At 43.0% G+C, this 23,633-nt stretch overlaps 1 long non-coding RNA gene across 1 annotated transcript in view; it reads left to right on the forward strand.

The window, feature by feature from the left end:
- The window catches only part of LOC103877571, a 70,206-nt gene extending 49,034 nt beyond the window's left edge, over positions 1–21,172 (forward strand). The window contains exons 2-3 of the long non-coding RNA XR_001894852.3: positions 16,423–16,663; positions 20,044–21,172. This is a non-coding gene — a long non-coding RNA (uncharacterized LOC103877571). The remainder of the gene's footprint in view (positions 1–16,422; positions 16,664–20,043) is intronic.
- The last annotated feature ends 2,461 nt before the right edge of the window (positions 21,173–23,633 follow it).

Genomic DNA, 23,633 nt, shown 5'->3' on the forward strand with positions numbered 1-23,633 from the left:
TTTACCTGAATACCTTTTTCAATGGTTCCATCTCCTACCTATAATGGAGATGGGGACTTGTGGGGTGACATTGTGCTGCTTTCAGGCTTTTAGCAGACATCTTATCCTGGCTCGGACGATCTAGAGTAGTGATTTTCCAGCAGTTCCTGGGGATCTGGTCAGAAGAAGACAGGCCTGGAGATGAAAGAGAGAAAAAGGCTGGGCTGGCCTGTTAGAGGGAGACTTCCACCTCCGCAAACATCCTCATCTTGTTAGAATTGCAAATTCAGTTGCCAGGTAAAATTTTGTTTGATTAACACCTTCAAGTGCTATTTTATTTTATTTTATTTTATTTTATTTTATTTTATTATTTTTTTGTGACAGAGTTTCTCTCTGTTGCCCAGACTGGAGTGCAGTGATGCAATCTTGGCTCACTGCAACCTCTGCCTCCCAGGTTCAAACGATTCTCCTGCCTCAGCCTCTCCAGTAGCTGGGACTACAGGCGCGTGCTAATTTTTGTATTTTTGGTAGAGATGGCATTTCTTCACGTTGGCCAGGCTGGTCTTGATCTCCCGACCTCGTGAACCGCCGGCCTTGGCCTCCCGAAGTGCTGGGATTACAGGCGTGAACCACTGCGCCCAGCCTCAAGTGCTATTTTAAAAGATGGTGGTGGTTTGGGGGAGGATTGAAAACATTTATCTACACAACTAAAGGAGCTGACAAAGAATAAAGCTATGGTTCCGGATCCAGTTCCCCAAGCGGCAGTTAACTGCCTGCCTTTGGGTTAATGCATATGGGGCATAGACAGTGCCTCTGCTAGAAATGATGCAAGCTGAGATTCTCTAGACTGTTTTGCAAAGACTCTCCATGTCTCTGTTTCGGAATATGTTTGTATCACAGGCTTGGTTCTAGCCGAGAGGCTGTGTAGAAGTGGGTGAATTTGACTTAGATGTTGCCCAATGTTCCAAGGGATCTTTGGCTCTTGGCCCCCAGAACAGAATCAGATAAGTCCACTTGCAAGCAACTTTCTCTGAGAGAGTCCAAGTCTATGCCTTCAAAGGGTAAGGAGCTGTTTCAGAGAAAGAAGGAAGCTAGGCCGGGCACAGTGGCTCACGCCTATAATCCCAGCACTTTGGGAGGCCAAGGCAGGTGGATCACGACTTCAGGAGTTCAAGACCAGCCTGGCCAACATGGTGAAACACTGTCTCTACTAAAAATACAAAAAATTAGCCCAGTGTGGTGGCAGGTACCTGTAATCCCAGCTACTTGGGAGGCTGAGGCAGGGGTATTGGTTGAACCCAGGGGGCAGAGGTTGCAGTGAGCCGAGGCATCAAAAAATAAAAAAAAGGAAGCTAAAGGATTTGCCAGTTGGGACAAAATGATGTCTGAGAAGCCTGTCGGGGTTAGAAGCACTTCCTAGAAGTCCTGGGATCCAGGACTTGCTCCTCATCCCCACCCCATCACTTAGACACTAGGCAGGAAATCTCTAGTTGGATGCCAGAGTGACCCAGTTGTCCCTCCTCAATTGTCCCTCTAAAAGCAGAGCAAGATGAGGGGAATGACTTCGGACTCAGGCTGACTTGGACCACATCCCATCTCTGCTGCCATCTGAGCTCTGTGACCGTGAAGTAATCCTATCACCCTTCTGAGCTTTTGTTTTCTTCACCTGTAAAAGTGCAGGAAGAATACTCACCTGTCACCAGAATATTCCAATAATTAGAATTAATGTTTGGAAAGTTGTTGACACCTAGCAGGTACTCAAAAAATGGTGGCTATTACTACTAAATTCTACTACTAAATTGCACTACTTTGAAAGGACTTGCTTCTAGGGGAGCTTATTTCTAATGGGGGAATACTTTGGTTTTGAAGTAAAATCTATACCATGTTAGATGGGAGGTATGCTTTAGAGAAAAAAAAATAAAGCAGGGAAGGGAGACTGAGATGGCTGGGGAGTCTGGGGAAAGCCCCATTTATAGGTCTAAGAATGAGAGAGAGTTTCTTTCTTAAATTCCCTCTCCCTACTTTACCAAAGAAACTTTACTTTCAAATAAGTGTAAACAGGAAAAGGGAACAGAGCCTGAAAGACACTCAAAACAGACACTCAAAAATGCTGTCCTAGGGAGACAGCTGGGGTGTCATCACTGATGTGGGACTTAGGGTGTTGAGTTGGAGTCCTGGTTTGTCATTTGAAAAGAGAAATCCTGATCAAGTTGTTGTACTGCTCTTTGACTCTATTTTCTTAACTGCAAATTGGAGGTAAGAATCCCCGTCTCAGGTGCACGAGCAGGAGAGGCTTTCTGGTCTGTTGGGATTCTCAGATTCACAAGGATCAGGACGTGGCCATTGAAAGCTGCCATCCCAGGAGGCAAAACTATGGAAGATACAAAGGAAATCCGTACTCACCTCACTCTGCTCCCTCCTCCTTTCCATGCCTGCGTGCACACACACACGCACGCACATACCCTGAGGTTGTCAGGGGACTAGAGGTGTTGTCCTTGAAAGTGAAAGTCATTCCAAGGCAAAGGAAATGTACTGGTGTGGAGAAGGTTCAGAAGGGCCCCTTCCAACAGGAATGGCTGACTCACCATGTACTCTAAAGATGCTGCCTTGATTCGTGGATTTCAGCATTGTCCAAGCTCTGCAGCACTGTGGACTGGTTGTAAGTCACTGACAAGCAAATACTCAGTCCTGTGCTGTATATATTTACTGTACCATATAAATAATAAACATTAATAACTCACTTCATCCCTTACGAGTTCCTCATCCATTTCCTGTCATTTCTGGAACTTTCATCATACGCTAGATGGTGTTGCTGACGTTCACTACCGGTTGCTCATATAGGTTGAGAAATCATTGTTGCCTCATAAATAGCTAGCATTGTTTTTTTTTTCTCTTTCATTGAAAAGTTATTCTAATTCAACCTAAATTTCCAACAACCAGGAAGTATTTAAATAAATCATCTTCCATCCATTTGATGAAATTACATAACCACTAAGAATCATGATTTTAAAAGCTATTCAACAATACAGGGAGAAAAATGCTCACATCGCAGTATTAGGTTAAAAAAAAAAAAAAAAAAAAGCAATGCAGAAAATCACCTATCCAGTGTTAACTGATTTTGCCCATGCATTTATATGTAGATTTATGTGGACACATTAAAAGAGGTGGCAAGAAAATGCTTGAAATGTTATTTCTGCGTGAGATGATGGTGGGTAATTTTTATTTTCTGCATTTTACAAATTGTCCACAGTGTACTTTTGGAAGCTGAAAAAATAGATTATTCCTTTATTTGAAAACTTCACCTTTAAAGGACATTTTCATAAATTTATTTTTAAATGTTATTTTTTTAAAACATTTCAAGACAATCTAATATATATATAACAATAAAAACGCCAGTACTAACGTCTGCCTGACAGTGGCCAGAGGGGGTGAGTACGAGAGAGATAGGTTTGGCAGCCACTGTGAAAGCAGCAATGAGGTTAACTCTGGTTTGGGGGCTACATCTTCAGGATCTGTGCTTTGTTTTGTTTTTGCCCCTCCAAGTATGAGTGTTCTATCCACAACATTCACAGTCCTACATGTAGACATATGACAGGTGTATTTTCTGTTTTCAGATTTACATCCACCTACGAAATTACCCTATGAAAGCCCCATCACTCACAGAAACTACTGCCGAGGAGGAGACGACGATTTTATTTAGCTATTTTTTTTTTTTAACAAATCTCCAATGTTGCCCACATCTCCTGAAGCTGGGAGGAAGGATAATCAAGTCAAGCTCCATTGACTAGGAGAATAGTGAACTGTGGAAAATGAGTTCTTAGCACTCCACAGGGCCACGACTCCATTTAAAGAACACGTTCATTATTCAGACACTGGGCCTTCTTCTGGGGCTGTTGGCCTGCCCCCAGGGCTGCCTCCATTCCTAGGGGCCCTGCAGTCTCCTGGGCCAGCCTCATGCACATGTTGGTGCTGGCAGCTGGTGTGGAGTAGTTCCAGGCACCACTACAGTGGATCCTTGTAGCAGCACTGAGAAGGACACGAGCACTTAACTACTGTTTTCATTTTACAGATGGGGAAACAGGCTCTGATGGACTCTGTTGCTTGCTAGGGTCATGCAGCCAATCAAGACTAGCTGGACCCATGTGTTTTCACTCCAAGACCATTGCCATTTCTAATGTGTGAAGCATCTTCCCTCCACTGGTCCAGCTTTAGAAGATGTGATTCTGACCAGCTGGCCTATGTTAAGTTGGATATTTAAAAACCAGCTGTAAACAAACAAAAATAAAAACAGCAACAACAAAAAGACAGACTTCCAAAATAATTATTAAGTAAAATATATAAAAGATTGCAGTTTTGAGCTATCTAAATGTGAGACAAGCATAAAGGCAGACAGAGCTGAATTTAAACCCTAGCTCAGCCACTGCCTAGCTGTGTGACCTTACACAATATGCTTAACTTCTCTGAGCTTCAGATCTCTCGTTAGTTGTACAGAGATTGTAAAATCTGGCTCATGCGCTTGCTGTAAGGGCTTAGCAAGATAATGCAGGTAAAAACTCTCCTTTCACACTGCCCATATAGTAGACCCTCAATAACATATAGTTTCTATCTCCTCTTCCTCTGCCTCTCCTTCCTCACTTCTCATTTTTTTTCACTGACTCTTCCAGCAGTTCTGAAAAGGGGGGCAGGTTGATTCATATGTTCAATAAACATCTAAATGCCAAGCATTATTCTAGATGCTGGGGAGAGAGGGCACTTTGGAGACTCGTAACCCCATGTGGTAACCATCAGCAGGAGTGCCAGAGGGGCTTGCACCTTTGTAGGGCTGCATCCACTTTGCTTTTTTACTTTATCCATCCAGCTCCTGCAGGCATTTGAGTTTATGGCCCTGATCTAAGGTAACATTAATCAAGAATTTTCTAAGACTCAGTGGATGCTGTTAGGTTACTCCCACCTGGACATAGTTTCAGGAGGGACTCTAGTTGCAAAGCTCAAACCTATCAAAGCTGGCATTCACCCTTTGCTGGGATGCCTGGGAAAGACTAATATGTGAAGTGGTTGTCATTAACTAGGTCTTAATTCATTCGTAAGTCACCCACCTCACAATATTAGTCGTAACAGATTCTAGGCACATGCAGGGTGCTAGAGATGTATATCAATGAAGAAAACTTTGTCCCTGGTCTCAAGGAGTTGACAAGTTAAGCAGACATATAAGCTTATAAGAGCATGAAATTTGTGAGTCTGGGTATAGGGTACAGATGGGGAACCACGGGAAATGAGGCTGAAGAAACAGATAGTGTTCAGATCACACAAGGTTTTGATGACCCTTCTAAGGAGCACAGATTTCTTCTGAAGCAAAGAGAAACCAATGAGGAGTTTTAATAAATGACTTCCCCTCCTCCAAATCCATATTCTTTCCATAGTTAATTTATTTTTTTTTAAAGTACTAGAAGGGGACTTAGAAATCATCTAGTCCAGAGGTAACAAACGGGATTCATCTGATTAGCCAACTCTGATCAGAAGGTGAGAGCTGTCTGTGTTGAGAAGGATTCTGCAGCCAAGTCTAGGCTCAGCAAAACCACAATTGATTCATGACGTCTGCCACATACAAAGAAAGGAAAAGGTGGCAGCCACCCTAAGAGTTGAATTATCATCTTTTTAAAGTAAGGACATTTCTTTGCACAAGTCACACAACTAGTTGGTGCCAGAGCCAGGCCTAGAACCCAGGACTCCTGGGTTGCAGCAGAGAACCTATTTTCTGCCCCACATGCACCACCTTCACTCAGTCCTCCTTTGTGAGCAGGAGCAGAGCAGGAAGCCTGGTTTCCATGACAACCAGCCTCCGTGTCTCATAGGGTATCAAGACCATTCAGCCAGAGAGTGCTAAAGTAATAGGTGGAGTGCTTCTGTCATCTAACACTGTGTAACAAACCACCCCAAGCCCGAATGGCTTACAATAGTTTGTTATTGTCTCTCATGATTCTGCGAGTTGACTGGACTCAGTGGGACAGTTCTGCTGGTCTGGCTTGGGGACCTCTCATGCAGTTGCAATCAAATGGCAGCTGCTGTTGGAGTTATCTGGAGGCTCCACTGGCTGGGACTGTGAAAATGGCTTCTTCCCTCACACCTGGCACCTCCATGCTCCTCCACATAGTTTCTCTCTCCATCACGAGCCTCACCCGCCATGGCCTCTGCAGGGATCTCTCTCCAGTGACGTAGCTGGACTTCTTACACAGTACATGGCTTGCGAGAGCATACAAGTGGAATCTGCTAAGCCTTCTTAAAGCCTGGAACCAGCACAGTGTGATTTCTGCCACAGCCTGTTGGTTATGGTGAGTCACAGGTACAATCCAGATTGTTTGGAAGGGTGGGAGGGGACTGCACAGGGATTTGAACATCAGGAGTGCTTCATGGGGACTGGCCCGGGGGACAAACTACCACTGGAGTGAAAGCAACGGAAACCCAGCTGGAGTCTCAGTTGTTCCACCAGTAAGCAGGTGGCCTTGGCGAGGTCTGTAGGGATGCAGGTTTCCATCTCTGGACGGTGTCCCAGAGGGGACAAGGTTCTCACCCTGGCAGTGAGTGCTGCTTCTCTTCTGCCTTTTTCCCTACTCTTCCCCAAGACTTAGGACAGTTTCTTCCTCAGCACTATTTTCCTTGTGGTGGAGTTGAAAGGATAGAAACTCTAACCGGCAGTCAGAGAGGGATTGGCACTGGACCCAACGTCTCATTATGTTGAATATCATTGTGCCCAGCTAAGGGAAACGGTGTGGGGTTGTTTTTTATCGATGACACATCTTCTCCCAAGAGTGGCGGGCCCTTCCGTCAACAACACAAAGTGTGCTTGCTCCCGGCCCCCTTCCCAGCCCTGTGACTCATCAGGCCTCTAACCTCTTTTTCCCTCCAATGAGAAATATCCAAGTTGATAACAGCAAAAACTTGATAATGACTAGTGTTGGGAAGAGATTAAACTACTTATAATTCCAAATTGTTCAAAATCAACTCTCCTGACCTGCCAGGATAGTGAGACTTAGAAAAACCAAACAAAAGCAGAAAACCAAAGCTACAAAAAGAAACAACTTCAGGACACAAATTTAAGACACGAATTTTGCTCTGTTCCTAGTTTTGACTGAGCAATTGAGCTATTTCTAACCAAAGGGATATTTAAATCTCCACGTCCGTCCTATGTTTGGAATATTCACTGGTGTGTAATTCCTAGAAGTGTGCTGAGAAAGATTTCGATAAAGAGAAAGGTGCTTGACTTCTGAGATGCTGAGAATGATCTGTTTTTATGGAATGTTTTAAAAACGTGAACAGGCCAATGAGAGAAATGTACTGCCCTCTGTTGGACAGAGATAGCAAAATCAGCCAGGGCCGGAAGAGGAAGCTCTGTGGCTGTGGCTTCAGCCTTCTTGAGAAGGTCCCCTTGGGATCTTTTAATTGTGATGACACAGACCTCTCATTTAAATGTGGCCCAAGAAACACAGAAGTAAAAATTTTAGAGACATCCACATAGATAAAATTTGCATTTCTACGACGTATCCAGCTATGTGTTTTCAGTTTTAACAAAGAGAGAAATGTCAAAAAATATAACAGTAAAGTGCAGGTTTTGGGGAGATATATATGTTAATAAGTATTTAAAGTTGAAGAATTGGGACTAGAACTACTCTATTCCTAAGTTTATCAAACACAGAAATGGCTTAACTGACCTAAGATGCTGTATCCTGCAATGATAATATTACTTCAAAGGAGTATTAGAAACTCAAACTGCCACTGTCTCTTTGAGGAACACAGTCACTAATTAAGCTTAAATGATGCTCTCCCCCACAGACATCCATGATTATTATTGTTTTCTACTGGCCAGGTCACCTACGGAATATGAAGAAAAGCAAATCCAGGCTTTGGCCCTCCCAGGGGAATGATCATGTCAGCAAGAATTCACAAGGACGTTGACTCCTCCTTGTGAGGCTATTTTTGTTCATTTACCGGGAGCTAGAGCTGCTCAGAGCAAGAAAGATTGAGCTATGTTCTACTTTTGCTTCCTTTCAAAACTAGAGAGCTATTTTCCCCAACACCTGTTACCCTTGCTTTAAAAACATCCTGAGAAGAGTGGAACTAGAGAAAAGGAGGAGTGTAAGGGAAAAGATTATAGAAGAGAACATGTCTTCTGTGTGAGTGATCTTCACAATTCATACAACAATTAAGAAATTCGCAAAAAAAGGCACTCATCACTTGGACTCATTAACTCCACTTCTAGGAATCTATTCACAGAAATACTGGTAGAAACACCCCAGTGTGGCTACAAGGAGATCCACTGAAGCATTGCTTGTAATAATAGCAAATTAGAAACGACCAAAATATCCTGAATAGAGAACTGCTGGAATAAAGATGTTACACAATGGAACACCACGCAGCCATTTAAAATAAGGAGGTTCTCTGGGGGCTCACGTGGAAAGTGCACCACAATAGGTTAAGTTGTTAAGTGACTAACACATGTTGCCTAACAGAAGTGCTGTTTTCCATTTCTGTAAATACAATTGTATTATTATTGTAGTTTGTTGCTTAAAAAGAAACCTGGAAGAATATACACCAGTCCATTAACAGTGGAAATCTCTAGGAGTTGGGATTAAGAAAGGTGGGATTAAGACTACTTCTTAAATGTAATCAGCTCATATTGTTTGGCATTTTTACTATTAGCATATATTACCTTTTGTTATCAGAAGATAGAGTTGACATTTGTCTAATTAGATAGATATGATTTTCTCTCAGCAGAAGTACTATAGGAAGCAGAAGTACTATAGGAAGCTATTCATAGGTAGGAAGCACTTCACATTATCACTCTAATGATAGAATTAAATTGCTCAAGCAAATCACAAAAAGAAAAATCAGATGAAATATATGATGTAAATGCCCAGTGCCTGGCATATAACAGGTATTCAATAAATGTTTGCTCAATGAGAGAATAAATAAATTAATGAATGAGGAACTGTTTTCCTATGTGTTTTGTTTTATTTGCCACCTGTTTAAAAAAAACTGTCTGCAAGTAAATATGTTCCCTTTGAATAATATCTCCAGCAGATTTCCCTGATTACAGAATTCATTTTTTTTCTCTCATACATCACCAAAAACCAAAATGCTAGGGTGTGGAGTGTGGGGAGTGGTGAGGGAGACATAAAAATCAAGGTTTTAACATGAGGGAAAAGGGATTTTCACAAACCACCAAAGTGCTCCTTCTCTTGGAAGAAGTGCACCCTGGATTTTTTCCAGCTGAATTCTGCAACAAAACCCAAGGAAAATGAACATTAATCTTTTATGAACTAAGCCCCCAAACGAACAGGCTTTGAGCTCAACCCTAATTAGGTTGCATCTCAATACAGAGAATCCTTAACGAATAAGGACACATAACAACACAGGCGAGCTCTCTCTGCTGGGACTGCCTCAGAAATGCAGGGGCGGCCCAGGCCACTCTCAACTGCTCCTGTGCATCAGAGGCTCCAGCTTTACCTGGAAAATACACGTTCATCTTGGAGAGAAAGCAAATGGAGTTTTCCTTAGCTGAAATTCTTGGCCATCTTGCTACCTCCATGGCCATCTGGGGGGTCTGTGGATAAATGAGAAGAGAAAGAGACAAGAAGCAGTGCTTTTTGAGTTTCAGCAAGTCAAGGTTTCTTCTGCTTTGTGCCCCATGGAGCAGCCAACACTGGCTGTGTTCAGAAACAAGAAAATCTGCAAATGCATTACGTGAGTGATGTGGGAGGGTGTGTAGTGGTGCCTGAGAGACCTGGGTTTGAATGCCAGCTTAGCCACTTTCTACTCATGTGACCTGGGACAAGTTGCCTACCCTCTCTGAGCCACAATTTTCTCATCTATAAAATGGGGATAGAGGTGCGCTTGGTTGGAGGATTAAATGAAATGAACTAAGTAGCTCTCAGATTGTTCATTGCCCACCAAGACCTTATTTCTCCAACCACAGCTTCCCCGGCCCCATTCTTTCACACAACCTCCACGTCTCTCATTCAATCCCAACAAAACCGTGTAAGATAAGTGTGATAATCCCCATTTTAACGACTGAGGAACTCGGAACTCAGAGAGCAGAGGTCATTTGTCCAAGAAGAGACAGCAAAGGAGCAGCAAAGCTGGGATTTCACCTTGAAACCTTCCAACCCAAATCTTGTGCTAACCACAGGATTGTGGGTCAACAGGGCTGATTTCAAAGACAGGGAGGACTGCTAGTGTTTGACATCTCATAGTTATGGAATTCTGGATTCCAGGATCCATAAGCATGTTCCAGAGTCACCAGAGGCCCTGTGTAGAGAGGATTCAGGGTGGCCTCTGATGTGCTGTTTTGCTGAAGGGTGTGGGGGGCTCCCTGCCCAGAGCAGCTGGGCTGCTGTATCCAGTCTTAGGAAAGGCACCCATGTGAGCCTTCAGTGTACCTGGAGGACTGCTCCAGAAAAGCCTCTGGATAACTCATGGCCCCAATATAAACCCACATTGTCTCATCTTGTCTGCATTGCTTCTGTCTTCATTCAGAACATTTCCCCATTTTCTTTCCCACAGTCACACATTGGGATAGTCCTTTACCCCCATGAAACAGTTGCGCTGACATCCTCCCCACCTTCCTCATGAACACTTCTTGCCCCACTCCTACCCTTAGACCACTGCAGTGGGCACTGCCATCTTCTAGAGTCTCTGATGCCATTTATCTGGCTTATACTAAATCCCTTTCCCCCTGCTTGCTGTCCGACACTAGCCCAGCATCCCCTTGCTGCCCAGGAATGCCTTATCCTATTACTGCAATTAACTGGTACCACACTAGAAAGCTGAGCCAGAATCAGAACTCTCAGGTGAAGAAGATTTGCCAAGGGTTACAGTGCATGAGAATTGGAGTGGATAGAACTTGGCACTTGAAACCTCTTCCCTCCATACAGAACCTTATTCTAGAAACTCATTAACTCTGAGCAGTGCAGCCACATTTCCAGAAGAAGCTGGTGTCTGGGATTGCCTTTGGATTCTGCAATCCTGCTGTTTTCAATTGCCATTCCCACAATGTTTCCTCCTCCTCTTCTCATTGTCAGAATGTGCTTCATTATGGAATTCTATGATTATTTGTGGTAGTAAATTGCAATATTTATATTACCCAACATTTACTGTACTTCTACTATGTGCCCACTCCTGTGCTGAATATCTTATACATGACGTCTCATCTGACCCTCACAAACAACTCTGAGAAGGTGCATTAGTTCCTACTCATGCTGCAAATAAAGACGTGACTAGACTGGGTAATTTATAAAGGAAAGAGGTTTAACTGACTCACAGTTCCACGTGGCTGGGGAAGCCTCACAATCCTGGTGGAAAGTAAAGGAGAAGCAAAGTAATGTCTTACCCGGCGACAGGCAAAGAGTGTGTGTGCAGGGGAACTCCCCTTTATAAACGATCAGATCTCATGAAACTCATTCACTATTATGAGAACAGCATGGGAAAGACCTACTCCCATGATTTAATTACCTCCCACCAGGTCCCTCCCATGACACATGGGAATTATGGGTGCTACAATTCAAGATGAGATTTGGACGGGGAGACAGCCAAACCGTATCAGAGGGGCAATATAGTTATTCCTGTTTTATGGACGTGGACAGCAAACTCAAAGCATTAAACATCCTGGGTGTTTCTAACACAAATTAATGTTTGAAAACCTCTGGCTTGAGCACTGCAGGAACCTAGAAGGAGAGAGGTGATGTCCAGCCTGGAGAATCAAAGTGAGAAGTGAGACCTAAACTGGGTCTTGGAGGATGAGCTGGAGGAAGACAGGGAGAAATAAGGAAGAAAAGCGTTCTAGGTAGAGGGAACAGCATGAGAGATGACAAAGAGATGGAAAAAGATACAAAACTGTGAAGACTACAGTGCCTGCCATAGAGGGAGCCTTTAAAACCCTGTGGAACTGAGTTCCGCTGAACTGCTAGCTTGGCTGTAGCAAATGGATCTCACATGATCACATGCAATCTAGAAGCAGGTGCTTGCAGAGGAAGGGAGAGGCAAAATGCCCGCTATCTGGGCTTGCTGGCCACTCACTGAAGTCTCTGAACAACCTGGTGAAGTAGCTTTCATGGGCCCTGTTTTACAGACAATAAAACAGAGTCTCAGTGAGACAACTTGCTTAATTGGGTCAAAAGCCTAGAAAGTGGTAGAATCTGTATTCAGACCCAGCTCTGTCTGGCTCCACAGGGCCCTGGTTCACCCTCCAGGCCATGCTGAGGAAGGAAGTACTGCCCCCCATTTGTGGGCTCCACGAACTTCTTTCTAGACCAAAAATGAGTCTGACACAGACTAGCCTTGATGGGTCACACTCATCTCCTTTAAGAAGCTACCTCTTTTCACTTTCTTGGCATTTTCTGTATGAGATGCAGCCATGACTAGCTTCTGGGTGCCCCTTGAGAGGGAGAAGGCTACAAAATGCCTTTGGGCAGGCGAGGAAGCACCCAGGTATGGGAGGCAGCTGCAATCAGCTGAGAAGGCTGTGTTGCTCCAAGCAAAGCCCCAGATGGAGCCTCCAATGAGATCACCCCCATCCTCCCTGGTTGCCAATTCAACATCTGCGCCTGACATATTGGCCTGCAAATATTTCAGATCCACACCCGCAAATCCAGATGTGTTTGTGTCATGAACTCTCTATATTCTGCTAGAAATTACTGAAGTCTGAAAAAAGAAATTAGGCATTTGCTCAGGCACACGTGAACCAGTGACCTGAAATTCTCTGCATGTCCAGGGTTTGGGTGCTCACACTTAGGGACTCTGAATACCAGTTTCCACTCATCTCCTGGCCCTATTTACCCTCACAGGATATCATATGTAAAGGGGCTGATGTTTGCTTTCAATTTCGTGCCTCGTGGAGGGTTTATGAAGGTGGAGGTTGCCTTTGCATAGTGGCCAGGCATTGTTTTGTTTTTACGTATTAGTAGTTAGGTTGGAACTTTGATCTGGTTTTCAAGCACTGCATTTCCAGCAATAGAGTAAACCAAGGAGCATGGCAGTGCAGCCCTGGCTTCACATAAGAGTCACCTGAGGGGCTTTGCAGACACCAGTTATTCAGCCCCCATAAGAATATCTGGATGTAGAAACCTTGCACCAGTGTTTATTTTCTCAAAACTCCCCAGTCATTTCTAATCCATGGTTAGTGTTGAGAACCTCTACTATGGAATCTACGCTTCTAGACTGTCATAAAGCAATCAAAAACAAAAACAAGGTGGGAGTTGGGAGGGAGCAGGTGTAGGGGTTAAGACAGGAACGGTGCATATCAAAATAGTAACGCTGGTGAGGTGGGCATCGGCTTTACCTCGAAAAGTTCCAAATCAACTCTCAACTCTCACAGACTGATGAGCAACTCTGGACAAGGCATTCCATCTTACAGAGCCTGTTTCCTCATCTGTCAAGGGCATAATGATACTTGATTGGGCTGGAAGAAAGCTGAAATAAGAATATGTTAGTAAAGTGCCTTGCAAAGTGCCTGGCACAGAGTGGGCATTCAGCAAATGGTACCTATTATGGTTAGGTTTCAACATACACACACACGAGAGACAGAGACAGAGAGAGACAGAGACAGAGAGAGAGAGAGAAAGAGAGAGGGAGAGAGAGAGAAGACTGGAATGACATATATCAAAATATTAATACTGGAGAGGGGGATTGCAGGTGCATTTTTTTCTCTTTTTTCTTTCTTCATTTACTATGTGTTTGACAATGACTTTTTTCCTTCTAATAAAGGTAATAGAAATTATTCTTTACGGAAGTTATAATGATAAACTATGAAGGACAAAATCAGAGTAAAAACAATATTTGTAATATAAATGTAATTTTTAACAGAAAAAAAGTCAGGAAAGTACCTGGAAGGAAGTCTCACACAATGTTGAGGCCAGGTTCTGCACACAGCCCTTCCTGCCCTTCCTTCCTTTCTTCCTTTTGTGTTCTCCAATCCATTCTGTAATAAGAAGCTACTCGTGTTGGGTTCTGCCTCCACCGACCCTCTGAAGATTTATTCAGGCTGGTGCTATGTCCCTGAGGCTTGTGATACAAAATCTTGTCCTGATGCAAAGCCTTCCACGGTTTGCCAAACCTGGACTAGGGCATCCTTCACAGACAAGGCCAGAGCATCTGGAAGCAGGCACAGGCCATGCAGCCACTATATGCTGTGTCGGCATCTCCAGCAGGGCCCCCAGGTGGTATCTCACTCTGTGGTTCCCCCCAAGGCCCTTATAGTAGCTTCAGAGGCAACACTTTGCTCCCTGTTAGTGTGGGTGATGACAGCAGCCCTCAGACACGAAGATGCACAACCAGTAGGCCAGAGATCCTTTAGCAGCAATGGGAAGGCTGCCACCACCATGGTGGGCCTGTCCTCAGCCCCGTGGCTTCCCAAGTACACGCAGGTACATGGATTCCCTGAGTGGCTGTGGATGGGATCTTCAGTGATGCAGATTTTAAAATAGTGGAGAAGCTTTGAGGTGCTAGAAATTCCTTCTTCAATACTCACGACTCCATTCTCTTCGTCACCAAACATTTTTGTATATGCCAGGCACTTCTATAGAAGAAACCATGTGCCACAGCTCCTAGCATGTGCCAAGCACCACGTAGCCAGTGGGAAGGCAGATAAATCAGACACAGTGCTCCTAAGGCGCTCACGGAGGGAGGGGCATGCCAACCTGCAATGACAATACAGAGGGAGAAGTGCCTTGATGGGGAAACTGGGTGCTGAGCACCAGAGGGGCACATAATGGGCCTGGGGCAGGGGAGATGGTCAGGGAAGACCCTGATCCTGAGCCAGTCCTTGTAGGATAAGCAGAAATTACCAGAAGAAGGTGGGGAGAACATTTCAGCAGAGGGAACCCCAAGAGTGGCTGCTCAGAGTCACAGGGCATCTTCTGGAAACTTCAGGGAGGCCAAAAGGGCAGAAGGGAAGAGAAGAGAAAGGGTGGGATGGGCAGGGTTGGGAATATTCCCAGAATTTTCCCCTAGAATTTCCCAGATCTTGGTCATTTCTGTACCTCCTTGGTGGCTTTTGCCACATTTGTGTTCCACCTGTATTATTATTTTAAAGATATTTTTAATAAGTCATTTCTCAGTTAAATGCTCCACTTAAATATACCCTCAAAGGAAATTTAGCGTTGTTACCATAAATAGAAAATCAATAACCTTTTCTTGATATAAATGGAAGCTAATTATAGAGACAAATAGAGTTCCAAGCTACTAAATTCAACACACACACACACACACACGAGAAACAGAGACAGAGAGAGACAGCTTCGAAAACAGGGTGGGCTGAGTCTGAATCCTGCCTTCTTTGTTCAAAAGGGAGGTTAGCAAGTGTTAGAGGATGATAAAGAAAAATGGAGATTTTCTTTGGGATAATCAGAAGGTTTAAAGGAGAATTATGAAGGGAATATGTTCCTCACCACATGTTTCAATGTTCCTTAAGGCCCAGGCACTGGGTGCCACGTAGAACATTCTCTCCTGCCACTAGACGTGTGTGTCCCATGTTCTGGATAACAACCCAGAGAAGGGGCCTCCACGGGAGGATGGTCACATTTCCAAAGATAGGAAAGCCCGAGAAGGAGCAAAGAGAAGCCCAAATCCGTCCCCACAAACACACCCTGAATTTTCCATGCACTGTAAGCAATGTCTTCAGGCACTAACGTGTGAAAGCCGTGAGTGGAAGAACCTAGAAGCTGTCTCAGCCTCTTCCATGGAGCCATGAAAGGGGCTGGAATCCCCTGAGCTCTCTATAAACAGTTTTGCTGGCAGTGCTCACCACTTCCTAATTGACTGTGCTGAAAATTATTCCCGATGCCCCCAAAGTGAGCTTTTATCTTATCACAGCTTGGTAAATATTATGATACATTGTGGTTTTTATTACCACAAAAGTATACATGTTAACTTTTCCATTTATGAGAGGGGTGGCCAGAAAAATCTCGGTGGCAAGAGCTTGAAAGCAATTATATCCTTGCTATTGGGAGATTTGGCCAGATGTCAAGGGAGTTTATAGCCAAACCACTACTTTGGTGGTGTTTTGTCCCCCAAAGTAATCCAAAAATTAATGTACCAGAAGGAAATAATACGTTTGTATAGTACATTGTGAGAGCTGAGGCTTGCTTTTAAAGGGAATATCATGGAAATTCTTTAACCAATAAGGAGAAAAAGTCCATTTTGGTTGTGCTTTTTTACTTGGGTTAATACGTCTTTCTTCAGTCCATGGTACTTCTAAAACAGTAGAAATCTCAGAAAAAAAAATTTAAAAATATTATATTATGTGTGTTTGTGTATGTGTATGTGTATGTATACATAGATGTCCATACCCCAAATTAATTAACTGGCTGGCATCAGCAACAATAAACTGCTCCAATAAAACTCAGTTTGAGAAAATGAAGTAAGAATTTCTCTCCCTCAATTCCCATACAACAGCAGCCTTGTGTTATGTAGCCGGGTGAAACCTCTGGAAGACAGGAAAACCTTTGGCCTCATCAAGTCCACTTTGATGCCGCTGCTGGACTAATCCCAATGGAGAAAATTTGGGTATTTCTGGAAATAACCCATGTGACAATCATCTCCAGAACCCATGGAAACCTACAGGAACTTCAGTACCTTGGACAGGATCTTCTTTACACCCAAAGATGGCTTCTTGAAAAATAAGGCCCAAACGCTGGTAAGATTTTAGCTAAACTCAAGTAGCTTGGTTTGCTTTTCTCACATAGGTAACTTGTGAGACATTTTGGCAACTTGTCCACAACCTGTCAGACACATTTGCTATATTGTGATCAAGGACCTCTTTGCATTTTTAAGTTTGATAACTTAGTTAAAAACAAGAACAGTGAAAAAGCACACAAAGTTGTGTGCACAAGATGTTTGTTCCTTTGTTTTTAGTTAATAATGAAAGATTGGAAACAACCAAAATCTAAGAGATTAAATATTCTATTGTTGTTAAGAAGATAGGTCGTTATGCATTAAAATGGAAAGGTATTCACCAAGTGGAAAGGAAGTACTTCACAGAATAGTCTGTCTCTCTGTCTTCCTCTCTTCTAACCATATATATAACATATTCTTCTAACCTAATATATATAATATATATTCTTCTGACCTAATATATATAAAATACATATTCTTCTAACCTAATGTATATATAAAGTATATATTCTTCTAACCTAATATATATATATTCTAACCTTAGATATATAATTCTAATGAAATTATATATATATATAAAATAACCTTCTAACCAAATATATATGCAATATTTTCTATTAACATTAAAATATGTATAGTTTTGTATACTCACATATGCTTAAAAGTTCTGGAAGAGTGATATGATATGAACCAATCTTAGGGGGAATTTGGATCATGGAGGGATTTAAACTTCCTTCATACTGCTTGATTTTTTTTTTTTTTTTTTTGCAAAGTGCTATGCCTTTCAACATTTTAGTGGAATTTTTTTTTAAAGAACAAAATGATGGGTGCTTGGTGAGGGATTGAAAAAAAAAGAGAACAAATTGAAAAGAAAATCTTCATGTGCTGTCTTCCATTCCATCAACTGAGGAACCATTAAGGAGATGGAAAGAAATGAAAGCAAGATTATATCAGACCAAAGACTCTTCTGCTCTAGACTTAGCTGTCATTTTCAGATCAAATGCTGCTTTGCTTAACACAAAATCTTGGTCCTTGATTACTCAGCTAACTCATGAATCTACAGAGAAACTCAGACTCAGAAATGCTTCCTAATATGTAGTTAATACCAGTGGCAGCAGGGAGAACATCATCTCAGTCTCTGGCTTGATGGAGTCTGCCAACAGTTAATTGATCCAGCAAGCCCAGGTTCACCTAAAATCCCACTTCTTAGAGCATCTAATAGCCTCTGAAATGCACTGGACATTTCGTTTTCATAACATCTGTCATTTATTAAGCACCAACTATGTCCCAAAGACTGTGCTAAGTTATATGTGTTAACATTCATCTTCACAAAACGTTTGGAGATGGACATTATCATTTCCATTTTACAGATGAAGAAACTGAGGCCCAGGATGCTTAAAGTAACTTGGCTGAAGTTATAGGCTCACAAGCGACAAAGCCTATACCTTGATCTCTGCCTGTCTGCCTTTGTTTTCTAATTTTCAGGCTATTCGATGCAGGGCTTCAAGTCCTATCTTCCTAATGACCGTGGAAAGCTAATATCTCTCTGAAAATCTTCAATATAACCAAAGACTTACTTATTCACCTGCAGTATCAGTAAATTTTCCCCCTTGGTTTGTACAAATTACTGTAGCAATCAAGATGCATGCATCCCATTGTTCTTTGACATTTAGATATTACAAGCCTTGGATAGTTTTTTAACTAAGGCAGCAAAATCTTTTCACAAATGAGTTCACTTCAGGGAGAAAAATCTATTGGCAAGGAAGAAACTATAACTTGTCAAAGGCATGCGTACTATTTTTTTTTTTTTTTTTTTTTGCTAAATTCATGTTTTCCCTTGTCAACCAATAGACGAGCATAAAGACTTTTGTAATATTCGGTTTTTTTGTGATTCACTAGGGATATCATTATGATATAATATTCTCTTGGCAATAAGGAATAATTTACAGATACTGGGGATGAGGCTCTTAATGATGGTGCTTATAGGATGTTGACTCATGCACATCTTTTTCTGAGTTAGATTCTTACATCTTTTTAATAAAGTAAAATCAAAGTACTATGCAGTAAGTGCTTTGGTGCTCTCTCGAACGTCCCCTGCTCCCCTCCTCACTATGTTGCAGTCTGGTGCTTCAGGAGTTGGCTCTAGCTCCAGGGATGGACTTTGAGCAGTCCAAGCCAACCACCAGGGGAACTCTTCTCCTGCTAGTTTAGAAATTAGGAACTCAGGTATAACCCAAACAGAACATGGCATTCCCCTGGCCACCTGAATATTCTGGTTCCAGAATAAACATGTGATCTCATTTGAGCCGATAAGATATTTAAGGAAGTCCATGGGGACTCCTTGGAAAAGTTTCCTTTCTCCTAAGGGATATCCATAGAAAAAACCAGTCTCTCGGCTTCTGGACATTGTCTGGCCTAGGATGCAAGACTTGCAATAACTGTAGCCACTTCAATAACACCCAGAGAATGACACTAGGATGCAGAAGAGGACTGAGACAAGAGAATATTAGAAAAGAGGAGCTGAAACTGCTAGACTAAACCAACATGGAGCCAGCTCTGCCTTTGGGTGTTGTTACACCTGCCAACACAGTTTATTATTATGTCAGCCATTTTTCATTTCTGTCACTGTAGCTGAAGCATCCCAACCAGTACTGACCACAACCATTTCCGCAACATAATTCCCACTCTACCATGATACTGTTACAAAAGTCTTCAGTAAGTACCTCCTCTTCAGAAACAAGACCATCAGCAGCCATTCAATTCCATGAACTAGGAAACTAAGACCCAAATCAAAAAAGGCAGATGACTTAAGCCTACCCAGAAATATGACCTTATTTGGGTTTCAACTTTCTTGCTTTCTCCATGAGGATGTCTAAGTCACAGCCACCAAATATGTCCAAAGAGGGTTTCTAAAGCATTGGCTGCCCATGCAGAAGAGTACAGGCATTGATTTCTGTTCAGCCTAAATTGAGGCCAAAATCATGCAACTTCCTACACTGGGCCTATTGATGGAGATGAATTCTAGCTCTGAAACCTTATTTCAGGTGGCAAGCATAAGGCACTTTTGTTCTTGCAGATCTCGATAGGGCAATCAATATTACAGGCATCTTATTTTATTTTATTTAGTCTTTTATATATACTCAGACCAAATCCATGTCCCAGGTCTTCTACAGCTCAATATAGCCATGGACTAAATTTTTACCAATGGGATATGAGGAGAAGTGATATATGTAATTTTCAAATAATGCCTTTAAAAGGAAGCACTAGAATCTTAATAATTATTCAGTCTGGATGATACATATATGGAGATTAATTTTTTTCTACTTTGTATATGTTTGGAATTTTTCAAAACTGTTTTTAAAGAAAGTTGATTATCTTCTATTTCTTTCCCCTTTCTGCCAGCTGGAATGGGGACGTGGTGCTGAGATAGCTTTGACCATATGGCCTAGGGAGGCACTATAGAAGATGGTGAAACAATCAGAAAGAAGAAACCTGATCCTTGGAACATGTTGAAGGCAAAGCTACCTCCCTGGAGCATTGACTGGCCTGGAATTCTGCAGCAGAGACACAAGGCTTTCTATTGTTTAAAGACATGGCTATTTAAGTCTCTATTAAAGCTAAAAGATGAATATCAGAACTAATCATCAAATTTCTCCATGCCTCCCAAGTCTAGGAGCACAAAATAATTTCATTGTGAATAATGCCTAAATGACGTTTGCCTCCACTTGCTACTGTAGGACTGTGGCCAACAATATCTTCAAGATTTCCCAGAAGCATCACATATGTGTACAAACAAGACGGATCAGCTCACCTGTCAGTGACCACATGCTATCTCTCTATCTGCTATTTGTTACTGACCCTCCTGCTCCCAACTCCTTCCACTGGGTACTGCCCCTCCCCATAGGCATTCTAACTCAGTTGAGGCACAGACCAGAGTTACAGAGTTCTGTTCAAGATAGGAGAGAAAGCTCCTATCCCTCTTTTGTGTTAAATTCTACTAGGGGTCCCCACAGCAGGGCTGCTTGAGCCTAATACATGCCAGAATGCTTCTCTGGCATGCATTAGGGCTCAAGAGTTACTTCTAGCCTTGCTCTTCTCCTGGGTTCTAAGGCATGTATTCGATGGGGCACAGAAGGCAAAACCAGTCAAGAGATATTTCATGCTTTATAATGCATCTTTTTTTCTGATAACCAAGGCTTTGCCTCTGGGTCCAACTTGTCTATTTCATTCCTTCTTCCCTGCAATGCATTATCTCCTAGGAAGTCACTCATTTCTTTTGCAAAGAAGTCTTTGGGAGAATCCAGCCTACCAGTTGGCCAGGAATCCCCAAAAATGAGTTACAGAAGCAATGAGAAACACTAAAAACAGAGAATTTTCATAGTAGAAGGAAGAGTGAGCAGACATCAAGGAGGGTTCGTGTGTTTGAAAAGGATGTCCCCTTGAATATCAGTCCCAGGTAATATTCAAGAAAAAAGGGGCCACATATGGTGGCTCCCACCTGTAATCCCAGTACTTTGGGAGGCCAAGGTGGGAAGATTGCTTGAGCACAGGAGTTTGAGACCAGCCTGGGCAACATAGCGAGACCCTGTCTCTACAAAATAAAAAATAAAAGAATTAGGTGGGCAGGATAACATGTGCCTGTAGTCTCAGCTAATAGGGAGGTTCAGGTGGGAGGATCAATTGAGCCTGGGAGGTTGAGGCTGCAGTGAGCTGCGATCGTACCACTGCACTGCATCCTGGGTAACAGAGCGAGACCCTGTCTCAAAAACAAACAAAAACAAAAAGAAAAAAGGTTCTATGGTCAAATTAGTTTGGAAAACACAAATAACTATAGTTGTTCTCCTCTCATACCCCCAGCCCTTCACAGTGCAAATTAACCCAATACAGTCTTGGAGAAGCCCTGCAATAGCTTGTTTATTTTTGTTTGAGCCATGATTTCTTAGGCACATTTGAGTACAGAGGCTCCTCTTAGGCCCTTGCAGTACCTATTAACATTTTGGGAAGCACCCTTGGGAAAATGGCAGTTGTGAATTGGAGCACCCGCCTTTTCAACTCTCTGCATTGTGATTTGGGGGATGAAAAAAGAGTGTGTGTGTGCATGTGTTAAGCTGTCACTTGGGGTGTCAGTGGCTGGATTCAGTAGCAGCATTAATGTGGCAGCTCTGAGTGGCATATTCCTCCAAGCAAAGGAGGACGGGAACAGGTCCCCAAGGCTGGGAAACACACTGAAATATTTCCCCCACTGCATGCCAGGGTTTCAATACCAAGAAAGTTGCCAGGGTAAGCTTTGGCACAAACAGCCCATCAGACAGAATTGCTCTTTTTTGGAACTGAGGAATTCACACCCACACTGAGGCTGGCGTGGGCACATGCCTCTCCCAGCTGGTCCCTTTGGAGGAATCACAGCTTCCAGAATGTTTGAGCTGCTTGAGAGATACAAGAATCTCAGAGATGCAGCAAAGCTGTTCTTGAAACAACACAAATCCATGTCAAAGGCATTTTAAGAGAGAAAATGAAGCACCTGAACCTCCAAGCTCTCACTGGAGAGGCTGTGGAAACCAGAAACTGCAGGAGGATCCCGCAGGAAGAATTTCTCCAATCTACATGCCTGTATTTGGCCACTAAATGTGAACACTCTGCTAAACAAAAGAGGCACGGGGGTTTTCTGGTCAGAAAGAATGATGCAAAGAGCAAGGCAAAGGCTGGCAAAAGCAAATGCTTTGTCCCCTGGGCGTCATAGATCTCCCGAGACATGTGATTCTAAAGAAAGCTTAATTAAATTTAATGGACAAACCTCTCTCGGTGCTAGGAGACATTTTTAATGTGGTATTTCGGTTCTGGGTGGACAAAAATCAGTCTTCCTTGCCTCACTACTCTCTCCTTTAAATGAAACAAACTTCCTGATTAGTCTCGTAACTCTCAAGACTGCCCGGTGTCCTCCTGTCTGATGATCCTCTCTACAGGACACCTGACGGGGGCTTCTCTCTGAATCTGCAGGACACTGGCCTACATAAGTCAGAACAGAGCATCCCACGTGAAGGAGAGTGGCATCTTGACCACCAAGTTACCTCCAGCATCCAGCACAGCCTCTGGTGCAAAGAAATTCCTCCCTTCCTTCCTTCCTTCCTTCCTTCCTTCCTTCCTTCCTTCCTTCCTTCCTTCCTTCCTTCCTTCCTTCCTTCCTTCCTTCCTTCCTTCCTTCCTCTTTCCTTCTTTCCTTCTTTCTTTCTTTTCTTTTGACAGTTTCACTTTGTCACCCAGGCTGGAGTGCAGTGGTGGGATCTCTACTCACTGCAACCTCTGCCTCCCAGGTTCAAGCAATTCTTGTGCCTCAGCCTCCCAAGTAGCTGGGATTACAGGCACGCACCACCAAGCCCAGCTAATTTTTTTTGTATTTTAATAGAGACAGGGTTTCACCATGTTTCCCAGGCCAGTCTCAAACCCCTGAGCTCAGGCAATCCACCTGCTTTGGCCTTGCAAAGTGCTAGGATTACAGGCACGAGCCACCGCTCCCAGCTGCAAAGTATATTTGATGAATAAATGAAAGGAAGAAATAAATAAAGAGGAAGAGGGAAGGAAGAGGGGAAAGAAAGGAGAAAGAAAATACATTGAACTAAGAAGAGCTGTAGTGAGAGGAAGTGTCTCAGGCATAGCCTCGTGAGACAGCAGGAAAGTGAGGCTGTGTTTATTTAGCAGACAGTACTAACAGAACCGCAATACTCCTATTTTGATCAAGTAATACTTTTTCCCATCCCCTGTTACCCTCCTCTCCACCTCCTCTGCCATCCCTGTGATTCAGAGAAACTGACTCCACTCCCAGGTAGGTCTGATTGGCTGAGGCTAACTCCACCCTCTTGCCAGTGATTGGTTCAGGAATGGTTATATGATCCAATTGGGTCAATAGAATGCAAAGATGATTTGCTAGGGGTTTCCAGGAGCCATCTTGCTCTGAGAGAGCCCCTAGAAGAGACTCTTCCTTCTTTTGAGACCCA

The sequence above is a fragment of the Papio anubis genome, chromosome 12, assembly GCF_008728515.1.
Source record: "Papio anubis isolate 15944 chromosome 12, Panubis1.0, whole genome shotgun sequence".
Lineage (NCBI taxonomy): Eukaryota > Metazoa > Chordata > Mammalia > Primates > Cercopithecidae > Papio > Papio anubis.